Below are 13,356 nucleotides of genomic sequence, written 5' to 3' on the forward strand. Positions count from 1 at the left end.
TGTAGAGAATCCAGCTACAAAGAAACCATCATGCAGAGAGTTTAGCTGCAAACAAATCACCCTGTAGAGAGGTCAGCTATGAACAGATCACCCTGTAGAGAGTTCAGATACAAACAATTCACGCTGTAGAGAGATCAGCTAGAAGAAGTTACCTTGTAGAGAATTCAGCTACAAAGAAACCACCATTATAGAGTTCAACTGCAAACAAATCACCCTGCAGAGAATTCAGCTACAAACAAATTGCCCTGTACAGAGACCAGCTAGAAACAAGTCACCCTGTAGACAGATCAGCTAGAAATTACCTTGTAGGGAGTTCAGCTGCAAACAAATCACCCTGTAGAGAGTTCAACTACAAACAGATAACCCTGCAGAGAGTTCAGCTAGAGTCAAGTCACCCTGTAGAGATAATCCTGTAAAGAGTTCATCTACGTACAAGCAAATCACCCTGTAGAGAGTTCAGGTACATTTCAAGTCACCCAGTAGAGAGATCAGCTGCAAATTATCCTGTGAGGATTAATTGACAGATAATAAATATATGAATCATATAATATTATATTTGTACATTTATTGATAAAATCAGAATGAGTTAAAGTATTTATAAAATCTGCTTCATCTTTTTCTTTTTCCTGTGGTAAAGAAAAAATATAGGTTAAAAAGCCCCAAAGCTGGCCATAGGCCGGATTTGGGGTATACAAATACAAAAAGAAGTGAAATCTAATTAAAAACAGCCAAGCTGTATAAAAAAGAGTGCGGCCCTTGAAAAGGCTATGGTGAAAAAAGATGTGAAATCCAAGGTGGCGGCCAAGAAATGGCTGTGATGGTAGGTTAATGGTAAAAATTTTAATAACAACAATTCAGGCGAATTTGGTGCCGCTTGGTCTTGGCACAAAATTCACCTGAATTGTCGTTATTAAAATTTTTACCATTAACCTACCATCACAGCCATTTCTTGGCCGCCACCTTGGATTTCACATCTTTTTTCACCATAGCCTTTTCAAGGGCCGCACTCCTTTTTTTACAGTTTGGCTGTTATTGATTAAATTGCATTGACACTATACCAGTATTGCGAAAAATTATTGGTAACGATATTATCGCGCTATCATAATTACCGTCCGTACACCTCCGTAAAACAATACTAAAACATGGCGGGACAGCGTCACACCGCTGCCATTGTAGCGAGTTATTTGTCAGCAGTAGATGATGGAGGCAGCGACTCGGATGAGTGGTTATCGTCGTCATGTTCTGATGCGAATAATGAGTTTGAGGAAGAAAATGAAGCTGAAGAAGAATACTTAGATGACCCTGGTAATAGTAGTACCTCTATCGACCACGTATCAAGTGGAGCTGTCATCAACTCTATAACGTCTATGAGTAATACTAGCAATGCGTGCAGTTTAGTTGCGAAAAAGAACACAAAGTCAGATGTTTGGCGCCATTTTGGGTTAAGACAAATATACGGTAGGGTTGTGGACAAGCCTGTTTGCAGAGAGTGTTTTTCGGAGGTACGTGCGAAGCCAGGTAAGGGGGCATCTCCAAACTGATTTTGGTACGCTTAACGTCATAATGACGTTAACGGGGGTTCAGCCCATGTCGTTTTTAATTTTATTAAAGCAGTTATAGTGTAAACAGCTATAGAACAGAGAAAGTGACGTAATTAAACAGCTATACTGTTTGTAGACTATGTTTTCAGGTAAAGAATATAACGTTTTGTGCTTCTATTGCCAATGCATTGTTTTCATAGTGTGACGGTAAGGAGGGGGTCTGAAGTTAGCGTCATTATGACGTTAAGCGTACTAAAATCAGTTTGGAGATGCCCCCTAACACTAGCAATTTATATTATATTCTCATCTTAAAACCAAACACCCTGATTTGTATGCTGACCTTCAGAAATCATCACAATCGAAAAACAGAGTAGCGTCCAGCAAAATTCAAATCAACCATTAATCAAAGAAGCTTTGTTGAGGGGACAGAAACTAGCAACCAATTCTAGGGAACATGTAAGGTTGACTAAAAGTGTGACCTATTGGCTTGCAAAAGATTCTCACCCTGAATATGCTATTGAAAAGCCCGGATTTAAACGCATGCTGAAATCTTTTGCTCCTACTGTAGTCAGGGGCGTAGCTAGCCAGAAGGTGACGGAGGGGCAGGCATGCCCCCACGAAACACTCAAAATCATTCCTAATTGCAAAAAAGGCTAATGACCCAATGGTGGGCTAGCCAACATACGGTGTTGTATTATCACAGCTTAAATAACTAGCTACGTAACCATTTCAGTACTGACTGCTTCCAATCGAGGTAGCTATATTCGTCGAGCATCATCGCACGTGCCACAACTGTACTCCAACAAATTCATCCACAGTCCGGTAGAACTAATACTTTCAAATACAGGTTACTTTACGTTAGCCACAGCCTGTGCTGCAGTCCTAGCACACTGCTGACAGGATGACGTATTCACTCACTTCACTCAGCGAAATTCAAATGCCATGTATTGCACGAAATCCCACCTGTCTTGCTAGCAGAACTTGTAAGCTTGACTGATCCACCTGACTGACTGACAAAGTAAAAACAGACTGCACTGCCGTACGTACAAAGGTCCAGTGTGATCAACTCGATACTATAAACTTGGTACATTTACTTAGCTAACACTTTATCACCTCGTAGACAGTAGGTTCGTAGCATCATCTGGTCTCCTTTTTCACTTGTGAGTTGTGACTCCTGCCGTGGAGAAGCGGGTCACTCTTTTTAGATTCAAAAATATTCTATCACGCGAGTAATCTAGGCTAAATATAGAAGTATGTATCTAATATTTTCGTTCGATGGATTCACGAGCGAGTTGAATGTTGCGTGTGCGCATTCACTAGCAACCCCTGGTGATACCGTGTAGTAGTGTACATAATTTACAGTCATTTGCGTGTCAGCTTAATACTGGTAAACTTGTGACGAAGGTTTTAAAAAAAATCATTTAGTGATGGGGGGGGGGGGGGGGGGGGGGGGGGCAAATGCCCCCCCCTGCCCCCCCTTAGCTACGCCTCTGACTGTAGTAGGTATGAGCTGCCTGGTCGTAACTACTTCAGTCGCACTGCTATACCTACATTATTTAGCGAAACTTATGATAAACTTAAGTGCACATTTTCTAGTACTGAAGTCAGCTTCTTCTCAGCAACTACTGATCTCTGGACATCATGTGCTAAGGATCCATTTCTAAGCTACACTGTAGGCACCAGCCTATTATGCTTTTAATTTTGCCTATTATGCCATGCTGCAGTGCTCAAAAATGTTGCCTATTATGCTCATAATTACGCTCAAATTTTTTGCCACAGTTCCAATGTTTTGTTACTTTCTATGGATAGTAATAAACTTTGGCTTATGAACAACTGGTTAGATGTAAAAAGTGCTTATTGTGCATTATGAATTCGGCTGCATTGTAAACTATAATAACAGCTGTGTCAGATAATTACTTAATGCCATACAAGTGACATCGACTACAGTGGAACCTCGATTATCCGAACACTGATTATCCGAATTCTCGATTATCCGAACACCAAATCGACTGCTCAATTAGGGTATTTTGTCAAAAAGTGTAAGCTTTATTAGAGTAGTTGAGCAAAGCTCAGTATATAAATGTATGGATATTCGATCTTACGTACTTTCGATCATTCGAACACCCTTCCCCCAATTAGTACGGATAATCAAGGTTTCACTGTATTTTATTGTTGTAAGTCAACCTTATTCTGTGGCATGTATTTTTGCTTACAGTGTGACAATTATTCTGCCTATTATGCTAGCATTATGCTTGATGCTTTCAGGCACCTATTATGCTCAAAATTATGCCGGCATAATAGGCTGGTACCTATATATGGCCCCATCACCATATTATTGTTTTACAACCAGAGTCGAAAGTCACTTACATATACAACTAGTTTTTGCCCACTACTAACACCCTTATAATGTGACAACGTAAATGCTGTGGTATCATTTGAGCTTATAAAGTTGAGCTTCAAGGGATTTGGGAGTGCAAACCTTGTATGACATTAAATATTATTAGCTTAATTCAATTGATGCTAGATTCAGATAAATGCAGCATGTAACTGTGGTACTGATAAAGCAAAAACAAACAGTTCTCAGGTACTACAGCCTTGTTAACTGTATACATGCTAAGAAATTAACTGTTTTACTTAAGCGTGTTAACCCAAGCATCAATGTAGTTACAACTGAAAATTCCCACTATAATATTAAACTATCTGACAGAAGTTGTTCTCAGAAAGTGATTAGTATATGGCAGGATGTTTGGAGCAATGGTAAGATAGCAGTGCACAGGTCAAGAAAGGACACTGGCAACTTCTTGAAAAAAATATTATGGTGGATGTTCTAATAGAGTAGTTGGCTGTTCTATTAAAATATTTCCATTTTTAGCAGCTTTTAGGTTAAGTCTCACACCAAAAGTATAATTTGAACGTCTCTTAGTAATTCTAAGTAAAGATTAGCTATTCTCCCTTCTCTTTCCATCTTTTCATTGTCCATGCATATGTATAAGATGCAATTGCATCTATACTGCAACTTTTAGAAGCTTTCTAGCTTGCACACGGTAAAATTTTGGAGGGGGGTGCTTCAGCACCCCAAGCACCCCCCCCCCCCCCCCCCCCCCTAAATCTACCTTTGATAGTAGGGACAGATACACAACTATATACAACATTTTGAATACACTGTATTTACATAGGTCTCTCTAACTGTGGAATAAACATCCATCTGCTGTTGCATCTTGGTTTCTATGTTCGCTGTTTTGTTTCATTGTGGACCCATTCTGCATTTGCATTTGAAAGTCAGATGCATAACTATTTACGACACTCACATTCAACACATGGAATTGGAAAACAAGTAAGTTACATAAATGCTAATATACATTTATATTACATGCTTCACTTAATCAGGTATCATGCAGATAAGTATATATGCAAAGCTGATTCTACGGGCATTACTGTATTGTATGAGAATAATGGTCATTTTCTAAAGCACAATTGGTACAATTTTAAGCACTGTTCTAAAACACAATGCTCAAGTTTTGGAGCATAATTATAGTCCCATGCGTAATTATGTAGCATTTCACTGTATGCATACAGAGTAAGTGAGCTACTGTAAGCTATATAGCTACAACCCTATAGGCCACCTTCGATTCACACAAACTATATATACATGTATATTATGGTAAATTTAATACTAGAGCAACTTCTGGTATATCTGGTTCATAGGCAGTGGAGACGGGGGGGAAGGAGGGCCATGGCCCCTACACTTTTATGTGACACTGTTTGCAAGAAAAGATCGAGATACTCTAATAGAACAGTCTAGGTCTGGATACTCTAATAGAGCATTCACATGCAGTATTCAGAGAAGCAGTGTAGCAAGCTACTTAGCTACATATGTGTAGTTATAAATAGGAGGTATAATTGGTGGAGAGCAGCTATTGTCAGCAGTATGTGGCAGTAGCAGTACACATATATAGCAGTAGTGCATGATGAATGCAGGTCAATAAGCTAATTTTCACTGTTCATAGTTAGTTTTATGCGGAATTTGCACTAGCTGTTCACCATTAAAAGTAGCTACTTGGGTGCTCCACTATGAAAACATTTTCACTGAAATGATCATAGATAATATACCCTACAGGCAGTAGAGTATAGTGCAATATATATATATATATATATGTGATACAGCATACATTTAATGAATTATTCTACCACTGCAATGCTTACTAATAATGCAGCAGTGAAACAGTTTCCACTCAGAAAATATTCATATGTTAAATTATCTATGTATGTATTATAGCAACTTGACTATAACACACTTGGAATACTTTTATGCAGGTTTATTATTATGTGCACAGGTAGTAACATCTCATGTGATGAGCAAAATTTTACATGCTAAAAGACAAAAGCTTCTGAAATGAAACAGTGGATGCTCAAGCATGATGAAATTACAAATGAAGGATTTTCACAGGTAATAGTACTTTGTATGCAATTTCTGCTTGTGCCTCCTATTAACAAGAGACACTATTTAGGTTGTTTTGGGTAAGTAATAAATCCCATATACTCCACTTTGTTTTATTCCTATATACTCCACGCTTTCAGGCACAATATAATATAAACTTTGTCCCATACAAATGTGCATAAGAGTGTTGTATGAGAATCTCTAACATTGCAAACTTTACCATTATATATATAATAGATCTCCGAATGCTCTGCAACCTGCAGAATATGGATCGGCATCATTTCTTGGAAAACGGAAGTACTGTCTCCTAAAATCTACAGAAAAGGACGATATAAACTACCTCATGATGAAGAACAATTTCGAAGAAATTTCAAATACTGAAGCAAGACGCTATAACAAATGCATCGTAAACAATAGAAAAATATGCACAAGATGTTATGGTAGTGACAACAAACGAAATAACTACACAATTTCTTTTGAAAACGATGGTACAGTGAACTACGCACTAATAGAAAAATTTATCTATGTTGGAAACCATCACCTTGCTTTTGTAACAAGCCTAAAAGTTGTCGGAAAAGGGCCTGATAGAAGCTTTGATGATTACACTACAGAACAAACAAAAGAAATATTATTTGAAGATCATCTAGCCTTTGAAGAAGACCATGGGATGGTTATATTTAGTAACCAAATTAGGAAGTTGTGTTGTAATCTTAGTAGTTCTAGCTGTAACCTTATAACATTATCTGTAAATAGTATTGAAATAGAGTGATTTGTCAACAAATAGCTGACATATTTTTGTACACAATATTATGATACTTCAATATACTGTATACTTATCACATTATAATGACTATGTCTTATATAGCTAAACTCTCTATATCAATTTCAAGTATTTCTGAGAGGCAAAGGTTAGCCATTGCTATAAAATTTGTGCAACAAAAATTATATGGGTAACATAATAGTAAATATGTAATATGTGCTGAAAATTTCATGGCAAAACAATAATTAAGGACCCGCCGATTATGCTTATTATTTAACCTATTATGCTATGCTGCACTGCTCAAAATATTGCCTATTATGCTTAAATTAACGCTCAATGTTTACCTATTATGCTCAAATTATGCTCGACATTTATACCTCAATTCCCATGTTTTCCTAGTAAATTTGCACTTTATAGTAAATAGCAAGTTGCTGAAGCACAGACTCTAAATCCTTGCTTGTCAAAATGCATGTCACAGGAAAGATCGATATACTCTAATAGAACAGTCAGCTGTCCGACTATTCTCTGATTGTTCTATTAGAGTATATCGATCTTTTTCTGTGATATGTATTTTGATAACCTAGAATTTATGGTAATGCATAAGTGTTCTGCCTATTATGCTAGCATTATGCTCAATGCTTTCAGGCACCTATTATGCTCATTATTATGCCAGCATAATCGGTGGGTCCCTAGCAATAATTCAATACAAAGTTATGATGCATCAAAGTTTTTTAAAGTAGGTAATTTACGTGTCCACATATCCTATTTTTGCATGCAGGCGTGGAACCTCCCTATACCCCCATTGTCCGGACAGCCCAAATTGGTCATGTGGCTTGTGTTTATTGACCATAATGAAGTTTGGTTAAGATGAAAGCACAAGGAGGGAGCCTAAAGGTTGCTGCTTACCTGTTTGGTGGCTTGTTTATTCTACTGCTACTTAGTTACTAGGTGATATTGCATTTTTATACAACAGGGGAGTGACCTTGAATGTTCTGTAGTGACTTCCACCTCTGCCCACTAAGCTGCATAGCACTAACTGATAGCACTAACTGATAGCAATAACTACACAACTTGTACTTAATTATAAGTTAGTCACTTTAGCACAATGGCATGTTATTCTTAGTTATGGACATTTTTGAGATACAGACAGTAGTATGTACCAGACCGCCCAGATAAGAGAGGTTCCACTGTATAGTATTATGTAAGCAAGCAATAACTAGGTTTGAGTTAATTATGCTTTGAAAATAACCTATTGTGCTTTTGAGCAGTGCTCAAAAATCCAGCCTATTATGCTCATAATTATTATGCTTTCAATATATATCAAGATTACGCTCTAGAGTTGGCTGAATTATTAGAGTATATCAGTCCTTCCTAGCTGCTGTATTAGAGTAAATGACTGCTCTATTAGAGTATCTTGATATTTTTTCCATGAAGTGTATAATCAGCTAGCTATAACTAGTTGGACATATTGCACAATTCAATGAGAAGGATTCTTGCAAGAAAACAAATATATTTGATCAACATTATTATAGTCTTATATATTTTCCTGCAAGAGATATACATAAGTAATATTTTCTTGCAAGACTTCTGCAAAATCCTGTTTAAGTATTATTTCTTTCAGGGTTCTTACAGGAAATCATATCACAGGTACATTCCTGCAAGACTGTGCACGATCTTGATTATTCTTGCAAGATTCTTGCAAGAACTTTCACACAATCTTGCTACATCTACCATACAGCAAGAGTGTTCAAGATCTTGCAGGATCCTGCACAATCTTGCAGAATCGTTTTGCCTGGGCACTGTCCAATTTTTACAGGTTGCTTTATGTATAATGTTGGCATTGATACAACTGATAATAAAGCCATATGTAAGTAACATTCTCAACATCTTTGATGGGTTTGTTTTACAAATAATGATCTTGGTTTCATTAGTACCACTTATTGATAGTTACGATCAAAATTTGTTGCTATCAATTGCTGTTATTCTAATAGCTCTGCCTCTGATAGCGTTTGCTGTGATGGAACTGTTCATCCACAAAAATGGTATTAAGGAAATAAGTGGGAACATACGCCATAAACCTAATTCTTCCACTGATCACAGGAATTATTTACTTATGAACAACCTTGCACTGACAAGTGTTAAGAAGCTGAACAGGTGAGCTATATTTAAATAGTAGTTGTTTGATACATGTAACATAAGAAATCTTACAACTGGCCAGATCAACACATGGTACAGTGTTGTGGACATAACTTGGCAAGACAGAATACTGTATATATATCAGTGTGTAACTTTTAATTACTATTTATTTTGTTTGTTTGTTTGTTTGTTTGTTTATATGATTGTAATAATATCTACACTGCTATTTACTGTACTAAGTGGTTTGGCAGATCTGTTAAAATTTAAAAATAATGTTCTTAGCTTCATAGTTGTAAAACTGATATTCAATCATTTTTTATAAGTTTAAGATAGTTACGCTTCCTTGAAATGATTATAATAGTAATTATATTACAACTTCATCAACATTATAAGAAACACCTTTTCCATCCTCATTTTGCAGAATGTATTTTTAAATTTGATACTCACTGATATTACAGTCTTGATAACACTTCTGTAGTTTTCACCCATTTGTCCCTTGCTCCTAACAAGCTATAAATAGACAAGTATTATAAAATATGCATTTTAAGTTACAGGTGTGTAGCGTACAGTACTTATCACTAATCTGGTCTCTGTGCATGAATATTAACTAAACTTTGGCACATATATTAAGTAACCATATAAGTGTGAATATTCACATATAACTCATCATAAAGGTTATGCCCACTACCAAGAATCTTTATTGGAAGTGATGAATGATATTGAAGACTGACATGATGTGGTAACATTCGTGCATATTAATAAACAGTGACAGATTTCAAATAATTATTCTATTATGTGTGTGTACGTGTGTAATATTCAATTCGTGTGAATCAAAATGTGTAATGTCTATCTCTTGATGTATTCCACCATACTCAGCATTGCTACTTTTGTTACTTATTTTTTTTTACTTGTACAAATTCAATGAAAACATGACATTGTATAGGAGATTTTTTGGCCTTTGAAGGTGCACTAACCAATAAACATTTCAATTATCTAGCTAATGCTACTAACTATTAATCTAATCCAAAAGGGCTGAGCTATGAAAAAAGAGTGTGACCATCAACATGTCAGGCTAGTTTGAGAAGATGTGATATTAAAGGATGGCAGACAAGAAATGGCAGCAGCAATATTAATAAAATTAAAGGACCCTTTTACATCTGACAAAACACAATTAAAGGACCCTTATACAAACTGAGTCAGGGGCGGTGGAGCAGGCCAAAGAGTGAGGGGGCCAGGCCAGCTGTGAGTTGAAGACCAAAAAAAAAAAAAAAGGTTACAGCCTACTAAAAATAGCTGCTCTCCACCAATTATATCTCCTTATTTATAACTACACATACGTAGCTAAGTAATTTGCTACACTGTTTCTCTGAATAATGTGACTGCTCTATTAGAGTATTCAGATCCTGACTGTTCTATTAGAGTATCTCGATCTTTTCTTGCAAACAGTGTCCCAAAAAAGTGGGGGGGGCCATGGCCCCCCTGACCCCCCGCCTCCACCGCCTATGAACTGAGTAGAATAAGTTTCTAGAGATGGCTCCACCAAATTTGGATTTCCAGTTGGAATGGACTACGAAAGAAAAAGCCAATGTTATAAAATTCATTCATGTATATTATAATTGTGGTAAAATTAAAATAATACAAGATGGCTGAAATCATTTTGTTATATTTGTATGATGAACTCATATATCAGCTATGATATGCACGCTTGAAGCTATATACAGTATATACCATTTTCTTTACTTCAAAGAGAAGAGAGTGCATCTCTTATCAATGTTAAGAGATGCACTCTCTTCTCTTTCCATGTATATTAAAGTACCAATAAAATAGTATCTTGTTAATATAGGTTTCTTACACATTTTGCAAACTCTTTTATAGTAGGTACGCTGGCTACCTGTAGTGTACTAATGCTGTCTGTTTATTGCCATTTAGGAAATGTCCATAAATGTCATGTGGCCTAAACTGGTGGAGAGGATAATGCAGACTGGCACCATACTGTCCCCCATCTATACTGTGTTTAGGAAATGTTATAACACACATGACATTTCCTAGACAAGATATTTGCATTTTGACATCACCTATCCTGAATGCAAGAAATTTCTGAATTTTTTTTCTTTCCTGTGTTTGAGAAATGTCAGTGAATTTCATCTATCCTGCATTAGAAAATTGATGTCAGGAAATACCATCAATCCTGCTAATAGGAAATATTATGGAAATTGTTCTCTATACTACTTCAGGAAATGTCAAGGAAATGTGAAAATTTCATGTACACCGGAAATGTACAAGAATTTTTGTACATTTACTGAGGATTTCAAAATACCTGAAATGCAGATTTTCTTCCTGTATAGGAGATTGTGACTATTTATATATATATATATATATGGCAGCAAGTTTTGCTTTTTATCTATAGTGTCACATGCGACAGTGTGTTTGTAGTGATATGCATTTGTTTGCATGGTGATGTTAACAATTGACCATTGCAATGACAGGTGGCAAGTTTCAAACACACATCTTATCTTAGGCCATGAGACAATTTTTACAAGGTTAGTGATCGTGCAATGCTGGTCTTGTGATCCTGTCACACACTTCTAGGTAGCACAAATGGCCAACACATTCTTTGCGTGCTGTATATTGCAGTACTACTCTTAAACTAAGTTTTTAATGTCCGAAAATGTTTCTATATAATAATGTCATCACTATAATATGCACTTTTGTGAGATGTGATATTTATATGTTTTGTTGTATTGATTAAAAGTTTGCTTCACTGCTACTAGTCATTCATGGATCATACAATTACAAAAATGTCTGGTAACAACCATTCAAAAAAATTAATACCTTAATGTTATATTTAGAACAACGACATGCAGCCATAATTTCAGCATGAGACATCTTACTGAGTACATTGTTAATTAAACACATGGAGTTAAAACATTTAATTTATAGCATGTGGCATCTACTGTCACTTACAGCAGTGCTTTTTGGATCCTGCTTACTTCCTAGAGGAGTTGTGCCGAGATATTAACTGATATGACACTATTCTCATCAAAGTAAAATACTTAGGAATAATTACAATGAACTGGTGGCCTAAATTGACAGTCACTCAGAATGGCTACAACGTAGAGTAAAAAATTATGTGGAATGAGTAATACAGTTTCTCATACATATATTATATGCTGTATATGTAATTAAGGTGTGTAATTTTTTGATACTAAATTAATTACAGGATTTTTGTGGTGTTATTTTTGGGGAATACTCATTTTCACTCATGTTACTTCAAAATAGCATATTGGCAATTGTGATAATGATTAAATTTTGCATAGAACAAAGTGGCTGTCAAATTATGTCTCTCAAAATGTGTGTATATATGCACACAGAATTGTAGCAGCTGTCAAAAAGTCTTTATCAAATACACAGTATTATATACTGACACAAAGGTGGTAGCTAGCTACATAAACAAGTACACAGAAAAATTTGGAATTTTCAGCTTGAGTAGGGACCATAGCACATCGTAAAAAGTACTGATTCAGAAACAAGCTGGAGTAGTGCACGATATTAAATCATAGTAAAACAATAAGAAGTGTTATATCCCTACTGTGCTATGGTCCCTGTGTAGTTGTTTGTTAACTTTTTTGTAAATAATTATCTAATCCAAAACAGCCAAGCTGTAAAAAAAGTGTGCCGCCCTCAGAAAGGCTATGGTGAAAAAAGATGTGAAATCCAAGGTGGCGGCCAAGAAATGGCTGTGATGGTAGGTTAATGGAAAAATTTAATAATGACAATTCAGGTAAATTTTGTGAAGTGGCACAAAAATTCACCTGAATTGTCGTTATTAAAATTTTTACCATTAACCTACCATCACAGCCATTTCTTGGCCGCCACCTTGGATTTCACATCTTTTTTCACCATAGCCTTTCTGAGGGCCGCACACTTTTTTTACAGCTTGGCTGTTTTGGATTAGATTTCATTTCTTTTTGTATTTGTATACCCCAAAGCCGGCCTATGGCCAGCTTTGGGACTTTTTTAACCTATGTTTTTTTTCTTTACTACAGGAAGAAGAAAAGATGAAGTAGATGTACTTTAAATATTTTATCAGTAAATGTACAAATTATATATATGTGACCGGATTTGCGAAAAGGGGTCTTCCACACACATCCAATTTTCAAACTTTGGCAGTTCATAATGTCAGATAGGAAAATAGTATTTCCTTGAAATTTGGACAGTGATATAGGTTCATACATGAACAAAATTTCAGGTTAGTATCTTCTTTGAGCACAAAGGTATGGTCATTCAAGTTCATAGAATTGGATGTGTGTGGAAGACCCTTTTTCGTAAATCCAGTCACATATATTACATATGTGACCGGAGTTGCGAAAAGGGGCCTTCCACACATCCAATTTGCCAACTTTGACAATTGATAGCTTCAGATTGGAAAGAGCTATTGCCTTGAAATTTGGGCAGTGGTGATTTCTTTGCAGCTGAACTCT

At 36.1% G+C, this 13,356-nt stretch overlaps 1 long non-coding RNA gene across 1 annotated transcript in view; it reads right to left on the minus strand.

The window, feature by feature from the left end:
- The window catches only part of LOC136246266 (uncharacterized), a 45,677-nt gene that overhangs the window by 13,634 nt on the left and 18,687 nt on the right, over window positions 1-13,356 (minus strand). Inside the window, exon 2 of the long non-coding RNA XR_010696344.1 lies at window positions 9,323-9,385. This is a non-coding gene — a long non-coding RNA (uncharacterized lncRNA). The remainder of the gene's footprint in view (window positions 1-9,322; window positions 9,386-13,356) is intronic.

This window comes from Dysidea avara, chromosome 2, assembly GCF_963678975.1.
Source record: "Dysidea avara chromosome 2, odDysAvar1.4, whole genome shotgun sequence".
NCBI lineage: Eukaryota > Metazoa > Porifera > Demospongiae > Dictyoceratida > Dysideidae > Dysidea > Dysidea avara.